The following is an 18828-nucleotide window of genomic DNA, read 5'->3' as shown; positions in this document are numbered from 1 at the left end:
CCCTTTGTGGCTCAGGGGTAACAAACCTAATATCCATGAGGATGTGGGTTCAATCCCTAGCCTCACTCAGTGGGTTAAGGATTTGGTGTTGCTGTGAGCTGTGGTGTAGGCCACACATGAGGCTCAGATCTGGCATGGCTGTGGCTGTGGCATAGGCCAGCAGCTACAGCTCTGATTCAACCCCTAGCCTGGAAACTTCTATGTGCCACATGTGTGGCCGTAAAAGAAAAATAAAAAAGAAAAGTTAAAGGAGAGAATTTTAAGTTTTATTGAAGTATAGTTAATTTACAAGGCTGTGATAATTTCTGCCGTACAACAAAGTGACCCAATCATACATATACACACACCCATTCTAAAGGAAAGAATCTTAAAAGGAACAAGAGAAAAACAAACTGCAACATACAAGGAAATAACCATAAAACTATCAGCAGACTTTCCATCACAAACTTTGCAGACCAGGAGGAATGGGATATACATTCAAAGTGCTGAAGGAAAAAAATTGTCAACCAGGAATATTCTGCCCAGCAAACTTGGCCATCAGAATTGAAGAAAAGACAAAGAGTTTCATAGATAAGCAAAAGCTGAAGGAGTTCATCACCGCTAGATTATCCCTACCAAAAAAAAAAAAAAAAAAAGTTAAAAAGAATATTTCAAACTGAAACCAAAGGATGCTATTTAGCAATGGGAAAACATATGAAGGTATAAAAATCACAGGTAAAGGTAAATTTACAGTTAAATCCAGAATATTCTAGTGTAATGGTGATGAATCACTTCTAACTCTAGTATGAAGGCAAAAGGATTAAAAATCACAATTACAATAATTTGTTAATGAATGTAAAAAGTAAAATGATATAAACAGTGACATGGAGAGTGAAAATGTATGTCCTCAAAATTAAGGTGTTATTAGATTAAGACAAGTTTAAGTAAACATCATGGTAACTACAAAACAAAATCTTACAGTAGACATCTAAGAGATCAAGAGAAAAGAATCCAAACATACCACTACAGAAAATCATCAGATCACAGGGAGTTCCCATCATGGCACAGTGGAAATGAATCTGACTAGGAACCATGAGGTTTCAAGTTCCATCCCTGGCCTCGCTCAGTGAGTTAAGGATCCAGCATTGCCATGAGCTGTGGTGTAGGTTGCAGACACAACTAAGATCCCATGTTGCTGTGGCTGTGGCATATGCCGGCAGCTGTAGCTCTGCTTCGATCCCTAGCCTGGGAATCTCCATATGCCATAGGTGTGGCCCTAAAAAGCAAAAAAGAAAGAAAGAAAATCATCAAATCACAACAGAGCAAACAAAGGAACTGCAAAGCAACAAGAACTCAGTTAACAAAATGGCAATAGTAAGTCCACAAATATCAATAATTATTTTAAATGTAAACAAACTAAATTCTCTAATCAAAAGACAAATAATAGCTGAATGGATAAAAAAACAAACAAAAAAATTCAATTATATGCTGCCTAGAAAAGACTCACTTCACCTTTAAGAACACACATACACAAAGAATGAAAGGATGAAAAAAGATATGCCCTGCATATGGAACCAAAATAAACCTAGTATAGCAATACTTGCATCAGACAAAATAGACTTCAACCCTCCCCCACAAAAAAGTAAAAATAAACCAAAAACTTAGCAAGAGACAAAGAAGGATATGATATAATAACAAAAGGGATCAGTTCATCAAGGGGATGTAACATTTGTAAATATTTATGCACCCAATATAAAGGCACACAACATATTTAACATATCCAAAGGGAGAAATAGACAGCAACACCAATAGTATGGGACGTCAATATGCCACTTTCAACAATGGATTATCCAGACAGAAAATCAATAAGGAAATACTGGACTTAACACATTAAACCGGATGTGCTTGACCACATTTATAGAAAATTCCATCCAACAGCAGCAGAATACATATGCTTTTCAAGGGCATATGGAACATTCTCCAGAATAGATAATATGTTAGACCACAAAGAAGTCCTAATAAATATAAAATGTTGAAATTGTATCAAGTGCCTTTTCTGACTGCAAAGATATGAAACTAGAACTCAAAAGAAGAAAACTGGAAAGTCCACAAATATATGGAGATTAAACATGTTCCTGAACAGTCAATAGATCAAAGAAGAAATCAAGAGATAAATCAAAAAAAATATTTTGAGACAAATGAAAAAAAAAATACCAAAACTTTTGTGTCACAGCAAAAGCAGTACTAAGAAGAAAATTAAAAGTAATAATATCTATGTTAAGGAATGAGAAATATTTCAAATAAACAACCCAACTTTACACCTCAAAGAACTAGAAGGAGTAAACTAAGCCCAGTTAGTAGAAGAAAAGAAATAGTAGAAATAAATGAAATAGAGACTAAAGTTAATAGAAAAGATGAATTAAATTAAAAGCTGAGTTTTTAAAAATATAAAAAAGTAGACAAAACTTTCAGCTCAAGTAACCAAGAAAAATAGAAGATTCAAATAAAATTATAAATTAAAGAGAAAAAAAATACAATTGTAAATCAACACAACTGATGTTACAAAAATACAAGGGATTATATAAGCCACTACCAAAATATTGGACAACTTAGAAAAATGCAAAAGTTCCTAGAAACAGAGCTACCAACACTGACTCATAAGTAGAAAATCTGAACAGACCAATTACTAGTAAGAAGATTGAATCAGTAATCAAAAACCTCTCAAGAAAGAAAAGTCCAGGATCAGATGGTTTCACTGGTGAATTCTATCAAAGAAGATACGAATAGCGATCCTTCTCAAACTCCTTCCAAAAATAGAAGAGGCGGGAATGCTTTCAATCTCATAAGGTCAGCATTACCCCGATACCAAAATCAGACAGAGACACTACGAGAAAATAAAATCACAGGCCAATATACCTTATAAACATTGCAAAAATCCTTAACAAAATATGAGCAAGCCACGTTCAATATTACAGTTGACCCTTGAACAACACAAGTTTGGACCACATGTGTCCACTGAAATGGGAATGTTTTTCATGAGTATTACAGTAGTGGAGTTCCTGTCATGGCTCAGTGGTTAACAAATCCAACTAGGAACCATGAGGTTGCAAGTTCAATCCCTGGCCTCACTCAGTGGGTTAAGGGTCCGGCCTTGCCATGAGCTGTGGTGTAGGTCGCAGACGTGGCTCGGATCCTGTGTTGCTGTGGCTCTGGTGTAGGCTGGCAGCTACAGCTCCGATTAGACCCTTAGCCTGGGAACCTCCATATGCCGCAGGAGCGGCCCAAGAAATGGCAAAAAAGACCAAAAAAAAAAAAAGGAGTATTACAATACTATCCAATCCATGGCTGCCTGAATCCACGGATATGGAGGAACTACAGATATAGAGGGATAACTATAAGTTATATGTGGATTAAACACCCCATGTTGTTCAAGGGTCAGCTGTACATTAAAAGAATGTTACACAAAATTAAGCGGAATTTATTCCAGGGATGCAAAAATGGTTCAGCCATCCACAATATCAGTCAATATGATATACAACATTAGCAAAATGAAGGATAAAAATCATATCATATTCATAGATACAGAAGAAGCAAATGACCAAATTCCACATCTTCTCATGGTAAAAACACAAAAACAAAACAAAGCCCAAAAACATAAAACAAAAACAAAATCTCTCAAAAAAACTTGAGTAGCAGGAAGATACCTCAACGTGATGCCATATATGAAAAGGCTATAGCTAACTAACATCATACTCAATGGTAAAAAGTTGAAAGCATTTCCCCTAAGGTCAGGACAAAGACAAGGATGCCCACTCTTGCCCCTTTTCCTCAACATAGTACTGGAAGTCCTAGACAGAGAAATTAGGCAAGAAAAAGAATTAAAAGGCATCTAAATTGGAAAGGAAGGAGTAAAACTGTCTCTATATGAAGGTAACATATTATATATAGAAAACCCTATGAACTTCAACAAAAAACTTAGAAATCATAAATTCAGGATGCTTAGCATACAAAAATCAATACAAAATAATCAGTTACATTTCTATACACTAACAATGATCTGCAGAAAGAGAAATTAAGAAAACAACCCCATTTAACATAGCATCAAAAACAATAAAATACTCAAGAACTTAACCAAGGCAGTGAAAGATCTATATACTAAAAGCTATGAGACACCAGAGTTCCCAACGTGGCTCAGTGGCTAACAAATCCGACTAGGAACCATGAGGTTGGGATTCGATCCCTGGCCTTGCTCAGTGGGTTAAGGATCCAGCGTTGCCGTGAGCTGTGGTGTAGGTTGCAGAAGCGGCTTGGATCCTGCGTTGCTGTGGCTCTGGCGTAGGCCGGTAGCTACAGCTCCAGTTCAACCCCTAGCCTGGGAACCTCCATATGCCACGGGAACTGCCCAAGAAATGGCAAAAAGACTAAAATAAAATAAAATAAAAACTATGAGATATAGATGAAAGAAACATTAGACACACATAAATAAAAAGATATTCCATGACTGCAGATTGGAAGAATAGTGTTAAAATGTCCAATCTACAGATTCAAAGCAATCCCTATTAAAATTCCAATAGCATTTTTCACAGAAATAGAACAAAGAATTCTAAAATTTGTATGGAAACTTAAAAGACCCCTAGAAAGCAGAAGTAATCTTCAGACAGACAAGGCTGAAAGGATCATACTTTCTAGTTTCAAACTGTATTACAAAGCTCTAGTGATGCAAACAGAATGGTATTGCCATAAAAACACACACATAGGTAAATGGAACAGAAGAAAGTGCCCAAACATAAACCCACATATTTACGGTCATTTTATTTACAACAAAAGAGTCAAGAATATACAATGGGTAAAGGATAGTCTCTTCAATAATTTGTGCTGGAAAAACTGGGCGGCTACATGTAAAAGAATGAACCTGGGCTACTGTCTTACACCATGAATGAAAATCAACTCAAAATGGACTAAAGACTTGAACATAAGACCTGAAAGTATAAAACTCTGTGAAGAAAACATAGGGAAAAAGCACCTTAACATCAGTCTTACAATGACTTTTTTGAATGGACAACAAAAGCAAAGATAACAAAAGCAAAAATAAACTAATGAGACCACATCAAACTAAAAGACGTTTTCACAGCAAAGAAAACCATCAAGAAAAAATCTACTTAACGGAGAAAAATATTTGGAAATCATATATCTGATAAGGGATTAATATCCAAAATATATAAGAAACTCTTATAATCCAACAGTAAAAACAAAAAACAAAAACCTGATTAAAGAATGGGCAAAGGATCTGAATAGATATTTTTCCAAAGATAATATCCAAATGGCCAACCAGCACATGAAAAGGTGCTAAATATCACTAACGGGAGTTCCCACAGTGGCTCAGCAGTAGTGAACCTGACTGGGATCCATGAGGACATGGGTTTGATCCCTGGCCTCGCTCAGTGGGTTAAGGATCCAGCATCACTGTGGTTGAGGCGTAAGCTGGCAGCTACAACTCCAATTTGAGCCCTAACCTGGGAACTTCCATATGCCACAGGTACAGCCCTCAAAAGACAAAAATAAATAAATACATAAATACATAAATAAAAAATATCACTAATCATCATGCAAGTGTAAATCAAAACCACAATCAGGTATAACCTCACAGTTTTAGGATGGCTATTATCAAAAAGACAAAAGATAAGTGTCTTATCTTTTTCTTTCCCCATAAGGATGTCAGGCAAAGGGAACCCTTGTACACTGTCGGTGGGTATGAAAACGGGTGCGACCACTATGGAAAATAATGTGGAGGTTCCTCACAAAACCAAAAGTAGAACTATCACATGTTCAATAATTCCACTCATGGGCATACATTCAAAGGAAGTGAAGACAGGTTCTCAAAGAGCTAGCGGCACTCTCATGGTCACAGCAGCATTATTCGCAATAGCCAAGGCGGGGAAATAACCTGTGTTCAGCAAGAGGTGAATGGATAAAGAAGACATGAGGCATGTATCGACACAGTGGAATATTATTCAGCCATAAAAAGCAGGATTTTTGCGACATTTGTGACAACATGGATGGACCCTGAGGGCGTGATCCTAAGTGAAATAAGTTAAAGACAAATACTACATACCTCACTTGTATATGGAACCTAAAAAAGCTGAGCTTACCATGCACAAAAATAAACTCAAAATGGCTTAAGGACTTAAATGTAAGACAAGACACCATCAAACTCCTGGAAGAGAACACAGGCAAAACATTCTCCGATATCAACCTTACGAATATTTTCTCAGGTCAGTCTCCCAAAGCAAAAGAAGTAAAAGAAAAAATAAACCAATGGGACCTAATCAAACTGACAAGCTTTTGCCCAGCAAACAAAACCAAAAAGAAAACAAAAAGACAATTTATAGAATGGGAGAAAAATAGTTTCAAATGATGCAACGGACAAGGGCTTAGTCTCTAAAACATAGAAGCAACTTATACAACTCAATAGCAAAAAAGCCAACAACCCCATGGAAAAATGGGCAAAAGACCTGAATAGATATTTCTCCAAGGAAGATATACAGATGGCCAACAAACACATGAAAAAATGCTCAACATCGCTGATTATAAGAGAAATGCAAATCAAAACTACCATGAGATACCACCTCACACCAGTCAGAATGGCCATCATTAATAAATCCACAAATAACAAGTGCTGGAGGGGCTGTGGAGAAAAGGGAACCCTCCTGCACTGTTGATGGGAATGGAAACTGGTACAGCCACTATGGAGAACAGTTTGGAGATACCTTAGAAATCTATACAAAGAACTTCCATATGACCCCACAATCCCACTCTTGGGCATCTATCCGGACAAAACCCTACTTAAAAGAGACATGTGCACCCGCATGTTCATTGCAGCACTATTCACAATAGCCAGGACATGGAAACAATCCAAATGTCCATCGACAGATGATTGGATTCGGAAGAGGTGGTATATATACACAATGGAATACTACTCAGCCATAAAAAAGAATGACATAATGCCATTTGCAGCAACATGGATGGAACTAGAGAATCTCATCCTGAGTGAAATGAGCCAGAAAGACAAAGACAAATACCATATGATATCACTTATAACTGGAATCTAATATCCAGCACAAATGAACATCTCCTCAGAAAAGAAAATCATGGACTTGGAGAAGAGACTTGTGGCTGCCTGATGGGAGGGGGAGGGAGTGGGAGGGACCGGGAGCTTGGGCTTATCAGACACAACTTAGAATAGATTTACAAGGAGATCCTGCTGAATAGCATTGAGAACTTTGTGTAGATACTCATGTTGCAACAGAAGAAAGGCTGGGGGGAAAATGTAATTGTAATGTATACATGTAAGGATAACCTGACCCCCTTGCTGTACAGTGGGAAAAAAAAAAAAAAAAAAAAAGCTGAGCTTACAAAAAGAGCACAGTGGTGGTTGCCAGGGCTGGGGGAAATGGGGAGATGTTGGTCAAAGAGTTTAACTTTGAATTATCAGATGAGTAAGTTCTGAGGATATGATGTGCAGCACGGTAACTATAGTTAATAATACTATATTATACTCTTGAAAGTTGCTAGTAGAATAGATCTTCTATGAGCTCACTCTAAAAAAGTGGTAATTATGTGATGGAAGTGTTAGCTAGAGCTAAAATAGTAATCATTTGCAATATATAAATGTTTCAAATTAACATGCTGTACATCTTAAATTGATACACTGTTACATGTCAATTATACCTTAATGACGCTGGAGGGTGCTTTACAAAGTAGTAAGCATCATTACCCTACTGACAAGTTCATAGAACGTTTGGTTTTTCTTCAGCAGCATTCCAGTGTCTGTTCTCTATCTTTTTGAGAATTGAGAGTTCATTTTAATGGTGGCAGCATCAACTCAGGGTTCTAACGCCTGGTCCCTGGCTTCAGGATTTGGAGAGACAGTTACAAAAGCAGCAAATGGTGCTTCCTGCTCCCTGGTTTGCAGGTCTCTCTTCAACTGCAAAGTCCCAGTACCACGACAGAGTGCCACAGGGCCCCACCTGTACAGTCTCTGCTATCCGTCAGCAGGGAACACGGAGGTCAGAGGACTATATGACATGCAGTGAACACACAATCACAGAGTCCAAACTACAGGTCAAGTGGATCAGGCTCTTCCACTGATGAAGTTTAAGGAGAAGAAAAGGATGGAGGGGGAACCTGTAGATTAAAAGTGACTTGCAGGACACACCAAATAAATTTTCAAAGGGGAGATATGACTAAACTACAATGTCTAGAATTACACAGCTAGATGACAAACAAGGGAGAAATAAAAGAAATACAAGGGAGTAATTGCTATAAAAGAAAAAGTTAACTTTCAGAGGGAGGGAAGCTGTTGTGTTTGGATATCTGTTCACACGAAGTGAATATCAACCTTGTAATAAATAAGGTATACTTCTGTTTTGTAGTTTTCTGTATCTGGTTGCATTTCACAAAAGGATGAAAGTGGGGGGAAATGATTCATAACTCAAAATATTATCTGACTGCATAGCCTTATTGATTTGATCCCATATGAACTACTTGATAGATTTCAGGATCAGTCTCTAAGAAACCAAAGAAAATCTCTTTTCACTCTTTACAAACATATGGGTAAAGATATATATATATATATCTTTTATACTTGTGTGCATATATGTGTGTGTGAATATATATAGAGAGAGAGAGACAGTAAGTAAATTCAATTTATTAACCATGAACTTCAAGCAATATCAGAATACGGAATAAAAGGGGAGAAAAGAATGCCATTCCTACCCGCCTTCCCCAGCTTCTGCCTGCCGCCCTACATAGCCTCTATCCTCAGAACACGTCAGACCACTCCCTGGTTCCAGACACAGCCTGTTCTTCTGTTGCTCCCTCTGTTGAAACTTTGTGTTCCTATTGTTCACTGTCACTGGACTACTCACACCTCTCACAGCCTGGTTGCATCTGCTGCTTGTTCAAGACTTCCCATGCGGAGTTCCCGTCATGGTGCAGTGGTTAACGAATCTGACTAGGAACCATGAGGTTGCGGGTTTGATCCCTAGCCTTGCTCAGTGGGTTAAGGAATCGGCGTTGCCTGTGAGCTGTGGTGTGGGTCACAGACGGCTTGGATCCCCCATTGCTGAGGCTCTGGCATAGCCAGTTTGACCCCTAGCCTGGGAACCCCCATGTGCCGCAGGAACTGCCCAAGAAATGGCAAAAAGACAAAAAAAGAAGAAAAAAAAAGACTTCCCATGCCCCCTAACTGAATCTGAGCACACCCTCATCTGAGCCCCATTGTGATCTGGTACTCTTTTCTCTCATAGGATTTATTTATCTTGATCCATCCGGTTTTATAATTACTTAACCTCTTCCTGGATTATGTGATTACAGTATCACTGCAGAAACTGTGCAACTCACTCTAGGTATCATTTTTAAGGATGAGCACAATATCGTGTTAGTATAGCTATCAATAAGCATTTTTTTTAAGTAAGTGAAATTGACTGTCTTTTTTGTTTTCGGTTGGTAATTAAGTTCAGTTGAAAAGCAACTGTCTTTCATTAGCTGTTTGTTAACAGTGACGTTGGTCATTCTGTGTCAAGACAGCATTCACCTTTACTTAGTATTCAGTTATAAGTCAGCTTCTCTGTTATAGACCAAAAAGAAGAACCAAGAATTGACCAAAAGCCTAGAAAAAGCTTTGAAGGTAAACTCCAGTGGTGCTGGCAGCAATATTCCTGCAGAGGGCAGCAGAGAGCCAAGGGAAAGGCAGTAACCAGCTGCCGGGATCCAGATGCATTTGTTAGCTGAGGGTAGGGAGGTAGACGGGGAATCTCCTAGTTCAAGGCAGCTTTCCAGAGATAGAGATCATAAGTAAAGCTAGGATGCTCCACGAGCCTCTTAGATCTCAAAGCGATCACAGGCCTGATGTGATCCGCACTTCATTCAGCATTTAGACTTCAGGGAATGGGGATGAGGTGGGAGTGGGAAGGTAGAAGGCTCAGTTTCCTCTTAAGTAACATCCTAAAGCAACCCTCCTCCAGACTCAAAACCAGCCTCCTGGAAAACCACCTTCCTTCTGAATACTGTCTCTCCCTGGAATTCCTCCCAGGGGCAGCCTCCCCAATGTGCTCTAAGAATGGGGCCCTATGTTTTCTTCCGTGGACTGCCCCCAGCCTTACCTAATTCTGGTTGGCAGGTTCTTGCAAGAAAGGGCTCTCCCACCCTGGGTTTTGAAAGAAACCATCATTTTCAGGCACAGATAATGTGTATTAGCACAAATTTTACTCCTTACTTAGAGGAGTACCTGTTTAAAAGAGAGATTCCACCCTCTCTTGGTTCTACCCTAAGCATTTGTCTAACTAGATAGGCTTTTTACAAGAAGCCCACCACCGGCCACTGGGGGGCCTCTGGATCTCACAGCTCAAGGCTCTCTCCACCCTGAGAAGGGTGCAGGGTTCTCTCTAAAAACCACAGTGCCAAGCATGTCACAACGTTAGCGACTATCAAAAGAACACCAGAAGGCCCAACCACAAATGGATAGAGGGACTGGGGGAGAAACAACTACCTGCCTTTGTGCTAGGTTTCCTTCATCACCTGTACTAAGATCAATGTGCAGTGAAAGATGCCAGCCTGGGCTGGATCTGCCACACTCGGCCCTGAGCATGAAGGAGGGGAAGACGCCAGCTGACCAGCTTCAGCAAGAACCATCTTGTTGAGCAGGCTCTTCCTAGGGGACTCTTTGGGACACCTTTGGTTTTCCAGTTTTTCCAAAATCCACCTTGATCCTGAAATCTTTGGAACGCTATAAATTACAGACTTTGCTGCAAAAAAGCAGAGCTTTAGAACACCGGAGACTGCTTTTTTGCTTGGCTAGGGTCTATCCTCTCTCCTTCCTTAGTAACAGAACTCAGGGGCAATGTGCCAAGTTGTTTATTTATGTAAATAAATATTTACTCAGTCATATATAAATAAACTAAACTAGTCTAAGCCTCTTGTGCAGAATGGATGTCACTACATACAAGTGCAAGCCTTGGAGAGGAGCCCTTGGAAGGCATGTCTGCCCCTTCCTTCGTCCAGTTCCAGAGGAGGCAGAGACACAACACAATGGTTCAAGGTCCAGCCATGGGCTTGTGAGCCCAGTGGTGCAGCAGAGACAAGAGGACACTGAAGGACACCAATGCCCTTTGGAGCCACCATACTAGCCCAGGACTCCTCCCTCCTTCTGTTACTTAAGAAAATAAGCTCTTAATTTTCTTGAGTCACCGACATCAGCATCCACTATAAACTGCAGAAGGTAGTAGCCCCAGCCAATGTTATGGGAACACCACTGCCAGGTCCTGAGGAAGAGTAGACAAAAGAAAGACGCCCCCTCATCTTTCCTCAGTCCAGACAGACAATCTTCTGGGTTTATTTTTTTCCCACATTGCCATGCAGACAACATTAGCCAGAATCTTTAGGGTGGGGAGGGTGGCCCTTGCCCTCAAACTGGAAGGAGTCTCCCATTTTAGCAGCTGGTCAGGAGCCAGCATGTGGAGGGGGACCTGTTAGAGATGAGTGAATGGCGCTTATTACGTGGATAATATGACTGAGGCTTGATCCCAAATGCTGGTTTCTAAAGGGAATCCACAAATCCACCCCCACTCCTGACTAGAAGGCAAAGGAAACATCCTAATAATGTTCCTTCTCTTTTTACTCTAATTACAAAAGTAATATTAAAAACTCATTTAACTAGAACAATCTGTAGATACATAATATAAATACAGAAAAGACAGAGACATAAAAAGCACCAATAATTCCATCCAAAGTCACTAACTTGTAACATCATGGAAATAACCTCTCGGATCCTCCAAGACAGACAGACACACATAATACATTTGTTTTTACACGGGATCATAGTGCCGGTACCGCTGTGTATGACTGTGTAAGGCAATCCCTTGCCAGCTCAGGACGAATATCTTTCTACTTCACTACAACACGTGCAGCCTCTCCTGTCCACCTCCACCAGGTACTGGACCTAGGACAGTCCCTCCCATACAGCCACCCCCTCTCTGTTTCTAGAAGGGCCAAGGTAGTGGCAGCCTTTAGAGAATGGCCGTGAGGCCAGGACAGCCAAAGCCACTTCTCTGCATTGTTACCAACTGGCATGGCTTGGGGCAGGGGCAGGCAAGCCCGTCCCGGGGCCTGGAAGCTGTTCTGGCTGACTACCTGGAGTGGTTCCCCCGCCCCAGCCCCTTAACTCCCCAGCATCACATCTCTTCACTCCTCCAGGCCCTCTCCCCACCTCCAAGGTGCTCCTTCTCTCACCCTCTCGTCCTCTTCACTGCTCCCCAGTCTGTTAGAGGTAAAATTTCACTGTTCCACCCCACGGGTTCTTTAATTTCCAATAAACTAAACAAACTATGTTTCAGCCCTAACACTCCGGACTCTCCTTGAGGCCCTGGGCACACCCTTGACCTGGGAGAGCTTCCCCACAGTAAATACCCCACCATACCAACAAGTAAGTAAGGGCTCGTCCAGAACAAGCCCTTTGGTCATGAACCCAACTCTCCACTTGTAATTTCCATGACCTCAGAAAACGTAGGATCAAAGAATTGAAGTTGAGTGTATTAGGTAGTTTTCAGCCAAAGACAGAAACCAACTGTTTTTTCCCTTCATACTGCTGAGGGGCAGATGATCGTGTTAGGACCACCTTGCTGGTGCCTGTCTGTAGAAGGGAAAGCCCTCTGCATCTAGAAATGCAAGAGGAACAGCAGTCTGCCATCCTCCTGAGTGAGTCTCCAAGCCCCAGGGGGTAAGCAGAATTCTCATTCTTCTCAAGAAGAATAATGGCTAACATTTACCATGTACTTATTCTATGCCAGGAACTTTTAAAATATTATCTCATTTAAACCTCACGAACACCCATGATGTAGGTACTATTACGTTTTTTGTTTGTTTTGTTTTTGCTTTTTAGGGCTGCACCTGCAGCATATGGAAGTTCCCAGGCTAGGGGTCAAATCGGAGCTGCAGCTGCCAGTCTACACCTCAGCCACAGCAACTCGGGATCTGAACTGTGTCTGCAACCACAGCTCATGGCAACACCCGATCTGTAACCCACTGAGTGAGGCCAGGGATCAAACCCAGATCATTATGGATACTAGTTGGGTTCCTTTTCACAGAGCCACAATGGGAACTCCTATTATCCCATTTCAGCCATAAGGAAATTGATGATGGGGAGGTTAACTAACTTGCTCAAGGCCAGTTTAGTCGTTGGTATACCTGGGAACTGAACCCCAAAATCTGACTCCAGACTTCATTCTCTCTCCAAGGTGCAGTCCCCTTAGTCAGCCAACCATTTCCAATGATCAGGTTGGTTGTCTAAAAAGTTCACCAGCTATTTCAGATGAAATTTCTCTACTTCAGTCTGTCCCAAGAGATAGATCTTAACAAACATGGCAATTCCAAACATGGGGCTTGCATGGGCTCAAACCAGTCATTATTTGAGCCGTGGACAGTGAAGTCCCTGGAAAGAACCAACTGGGAATTCAGGCAAGTCACTGAGAACATAGCCCAGGAAAGAATGATAACCCCATGATCCTTATTCCAAAAAGGAGTCTCCAAATTTGAGACAGTTCTTGGGTAAACTGTCAAAATCTTAACCAAGACATTCTTGAAGTAACACAGAGGGAGAACTTCAACAGGTAGATATCAAGACTTAATACAGAGCCACAGTAACAAAGAAAATGTGTTGGTGCAAGGACAGAAAAATAGACCAATGGATAAAACAGAGATCTTCCAAAGCACACACACGGGGACTCCTGGCTCATGATGAAAGTAGCTCAGTGGATAACCTGGGAAAGGACCACCTTTTTAATAAACCTGGTGCCAGGGGAGGAAATGAAACCTGTCCTGTACCTTCCACCATACATAAAAACACTTCCAAGAGGACTTTAGATCCAGTGGTTAAAGGCAACGGAGGAGAAAATCTCTAAGAATATCTTTTGGACAGGTTAGGAAAAGTTTCTTAAACAAGTCACAGATATATTGATAAATTGGACATTAAAATTAAGAAATTAAGTTTGTGGAAAGATATTCTTACCAAAGTAAAATGGCCAACCAGAGAAGAAATTTTCAACTGTGGACAAAGAATGTCACCTGCCATACCAGTAAAACCATCAAAGCCATCAGCTACTACAGCCACCACAACTATGCACCCTAAAGGGGTTTGGGGTGAAAACAAACAAACAAACAAAAAAAACCAGGACACAGGCCCTAGATAGTTCAGGTGTATATCAAAGGAATGATTTCAGTGAGCCTAGACTCTTGCATCTTCCCATAGAAAAGTCCTAAATTCATTAACTTGAGATGTCTGGTTTTTCTTTAATGAACAGCAATCTTTTGGTGTTCCGACTACTTGGTTTTTGTTACAAAAACTCCTATATATCCCTCCTTACCTTACCTTCCTCACCTGATCCCCAAGTTGGGTACATAGGGAGAAGGGGAGTATGGCAAGTGTCCCCAGAAAGGCAGGTGCCAAGCTATTCAGATGCAAGTTTAATGGTATGACAGTTTCGGTGCCTGTGGACATGTTCCCTAGGCTACACAGGCCCTAGGTTACAAAACTGTTAGCTCTGCTGAGGCATCTACTTTCATACTTTGGTCATACCTGAGGGGAGGGCGGGGGAGTTTCCTTGCTGACAAGAAAAAAAACAGGAGGAGTGGCTTTCATTGCATACAGGTGGAGATGGGGGCTGGGTGAGGGGAGAGAGAGCACCCAGCAGGTTAGCTTTTGAATCAGCACACCAAAGCCCTAATGGGAAGAGATCTGAGTAACAGGCAACAGCTGCAGCAACTGCATTTATAAAGTATGAACCAAACAGCAACATTAATAGCTGCCACATCTTCCTCTACACAACCAGCAAACTGGAGAAGTGCACAATATTTTCTCTCCTAAATCCACCTCCCTAAAAAGGACTTTAGAGAAGCCCTATTTGGGTCCATTTCTGGAAACCAAATCTCCACCCACTCTGTAATTAGATTTTACCCTACAAGCAAGCTGATTAAGTTGGCCTGTTGCCATTTCTTGCATGCTGCCAGAAAACAAGGTATGGATCAGAGACAAGAGCCTTCATTACTCACTACACAGTATGAAGCATGAACATTAGCATCTGTGCACTGGGCCTCCTCCAGTCTCATAGGAACAGCCAGATGGCATAATCCAGAGGGATACCACACACACTGGGTGTGCACCACAGCCAAGGAACACTGAGCTTGGGGAACCCACTGCTTTTATAGCAAGCAAGCCTACCCTTTGTTCGGGAGGAGAAAATATCTTGCCTCACAAGGTTACCAGTTGCATAAACAACCCTGAGAAACAGCTAAGATAACAGCCTGGTCAAGATTTTGCATTCTTGGCACACACAGCCCCACGTGTGAACCCAGGAGGCCCAGGGAAAACTCTTTCCCAGCAATGACCACCTCTGCGGCTGGAAAACCAGAGCCACCTGATTAACAGCCCCACTGCAAACTCATGGAATGATAACCCCACAGTTGCCAAAAGAAGGGGTGCAGGGATAAACAAAAAGGAAAACATAACAAAAGCAGGTACGGCTCAGCCAAAAATTAGCTGGAGCAGGGTCTTACCTTAATCAGCGAAAGCAGCACACAGCAAACCCTGTCAGGAAAGGGAGTGTCCACTGCTCTCTTCCTGCCCAAATCTCTACAGAGGGAAAACCCTCCGCCAAGCCCTTTGCTTCTGCTAAGCTGCGTAAATGGCCTTGCTGCTGTCTCCTGGGGCCCCAGAGGAGCAGCTGCCAGAAGTGTCTCTGATGTGCTCAAATGTGATGTGTGAAGCCACAGGTGCCCACCCAGGGAAGGGGAAGCACCTGCCTTTTTCTTTGTCCCCTAGACGAAACCAAAAGAGCATTCTTATTATCCAGGGTAGGACGGCTTTCAAGGGGAAGGGGCAGATTTTACTTCCAATTCTCTGGGCCTCTCTCATCTCCAAGTTGAATCCACACACGTTGCGTGGTAGGGGAAGTGCTGGTGGAGGGCCGGGCCTCAGGACAGGGGCGGAGCGGAGGACGAGAGAGGGGCAGGAGCCCGCCCCACCGCCCATGCCTCGGCTCCAAGGGGCCCACCCTCTGCACTTACTGTGAGTGGTCTCACCTGACCAAAGCGCCCTTGCTGCATGCTTTGCTGAGGAAGTTTTTCTCTGCCTGGGGGATGGGGGTGGGGATGGGGTGGGGGTGGGGGTGGGGATGGGGTTGGGGGATTTCTTAGCCTCGAAGTAAGGACTCAGGCTGGTACCAAAGTCCAAACTTTGACGGGGGTGAACTTTATTTAGGTTTAAAATCAGCCACGTTAGTGTATATAAACACTTTTAATATTTCAGCACATAACTATGTCTCTTACTTTGACTTCCTTTTCTCTTTATCAGCTCCTACTGATTCCCTTTTCTCTTTCCTACTGAAGCCAAAGAGGAAGGGAGGGGTATGGAAGTGTGGTCAGAGTTGGGAACTCTCGGGAGGAGTGGAAACAAACCATTTCAGTTGCTTTCCCAGCTTCCACCTCAAATCTTGACTTTAAAAAATTCCTCTTGAGAAATTCAAACATTTCGGCAGACTCTCACAGCCTCGAGGTAGTGTGCAGGGTCTCTGAGGTGGTCTAACGCTGGAGGCCTTGGGGCCTGTTGGTGTTATCTGTGCTGAGGGGCACAAATCTGCCTGGAGGCAGGTAGCAGAGGGGCTGAGGGTGGAGTCAACCCTGCTGACTATATGCCATGTAGTATGCGGACTTCAGGTGACTGCTTTCATCCATGTTTGCTTCTCTGTGTCCATGTAACCAATGGATAAGATTTCTAATCTAATCTAATCTAATCTAATCTAATGGATTAGATTTCTAAGAAAGCTAGTGAAGATTAAGTACTGGCAGCAGAGAGCAAGGCCAAGCTTGGCCTTAGTAGCACAGTGAGCTATTCTCCAAATTCTAGCCTAACTCTAGAACAGGAGTGGGCCACTGGATGTACCTTTCATTACCAACACACAGCAGTCAGTCAACACTGGCTGCCTAGAGCAGGGACTGGCTTTCCTGCATGTCTATAATGGTCAGATAATAAGTATTATAGGCTTTTGGACTGTGTCATCTCTGTGGCACTGAGGTCTGCCATTGGAGCAGGAAAGTGGCCACAGACTATACATAATCAAGTGAAAGTGGCTGTGTTCCAATAAAACTTTATTTATAAAAATAGTCATCAGTCAAGATAAGACCCTCAGGCCATAGTTTGCCAGCCTGCCTCCCATCTAGCAGCCACTGACCATTGTGTTGTAACAGTTCATAGATGCCTCCAGGTTCAGGGAGAGTACTGGAATCAATTAGCCTTGTCTGCACAGGTGCTATAAGGGGAGTAACAGGTTCTAAATCAGTGGTCCACCAAATGGGCTGTGCTCACCCCAGGATATATCCAACACGACCCACTGAGTTATGCAAGAAAAAATCAGAATTTCTGTTTATCTTATCTGTTTTCATGTTGGACTACTAATCTTGTCTACATCACCACGGATCTAGGGAATTTGCAGTGAGTCAGTTCTTCTATCTAATGTGCAAATCAGAAGTCAGGCTTACAAATCTCTGAAGAGAATGTCACAGCAGATATGCCCATTGCCTCTCCCGCTGGTCTGATCTGAGCTATGAATGTCTCCCAGGAATTCACCCAAGATGAGAGCTATGGTTCCTAATGCCTAGAAGGCAGTTTCTTTGGGGAGTATGAGGGACTTACCATTCTAGAGGAATCTTGGGCTCACAGTCTTGTATCAGATCAACTGCTCAGCTTTTGATCAGAACCCAGAGAAAAGGAACACACCATCACCCCCGCCCCTGCACGTACTCTCACACCACTCACCAGAACATTGAACAAGTTGTGCTTCCCTGGCCTTTGGTGGTCTCCCTCTCCCATGGTAGTCAGACCTTCCAGGTACAGGTAGACTGGTTGTACACTGCACAAGGTGGTCGTATCTAAGGAGGCATCAATCACATTATAAATATACTAGATATATTTATCATGTCAGTGTTCTGGTATATGGCAGCAACTTGTTCAAACAAAATCAGTACATTATGACACTTTCCAACCAATGGATGTAAAGTATCTTGAAGAAGGGATGCCATGTTAATTCCACATAGGCACTGCATAGGTTAGCAGAAGTCACAGCTATGTAAGACCTCTTGTAGGCAAAGAATGGAGAAGAGAAATACACAGAGCATAATAGATTCAAACCCTCCTGAGGTAGAAGTATCTTACGAACAGCACTTACAGTGTAGGGGGACTTTTGAGAGTGAGCCAGCATTTGAGTGCTGAATCATGAGCACAAGCCTCTAAAAGTAAGGGCCTGGAGCTCACAATCTACCCTCAGATAGTCACCTCTACCCATGGCTGGAGGGGAAGGGCCAAAGGCACAGAAATTAGCTGGCTGTTCTCTTTTCACACAGAGGAGAGGAGCTACAAGAGGCAGCCAAAGCGGAGAGCTGTGTCTTGATGTTAACCTCCACAGAAGCAAGTAACAAAGTGAGACTCTCCAGAGAGCAGAGCCAGTTGCTGTCTTGCAACTCCCTAGTATCCCTTCCCCTTTCTCCTGGAAACAGCTCCCACTGCCCCTTTGGGAAATAAGTGCTTGCCCCTCACGCAAAGTTTCTGGACTTGCCCAACAAAATACCCTGCCTTGTACTGGGCAGAGGGATGGTCACATGACTCCAGCTAGGCCAGTTGTGTCTCTCTGGCCCTCTCCATAGCAAGTAAATGTCAACTTGCCTGGGCCATGGGGTGCCCAGATAGTTGGCCAAACATTATTCTGAGTGTTTCTGCAAGGGTCTTTTTGGATGAGATCAACATTT

At 42.3% G+C, this 18828-nt stretch overlaps 1 long non-coding RNA gene across 1 annotated transcript in view; it reads right to left on the bottom strand.

Moving 5' to 3' along the window:
• LOC110255500 overlaps positions 1–16125 on the bottom strand; it is a 124321-nt gene extending 108196 nt beyond the window's left edge. The window contains exon 1 of the long non-coding RNA XR_002335906.1: positions 15586–16125. This is a non-coding gene — a long non-coding RNA (uncharacterized LOC110255500). The remainder of the gene's footprint in view (positions 1–15585) is intronic.

Source organism: Sus scrofa, chromosome 9 (genome assembly GCF_000003025.6).
Source record: "Sus scrofa isolate TJ Tabasco breed Duroc chromosome 9, Sscrofa11.1, whole genome shotgun sequence".
NCBI classification, from domain to species: Eukaryota; Metazoa; Chordata; class Mammalia; order Artiodactyla; family Suidae; genus Sus; species Sus scrofa.
Note: the sequence above shows the minus strand (reverse complement) of the source record. Positions and strands in the feature narration are given on the sequence as shown.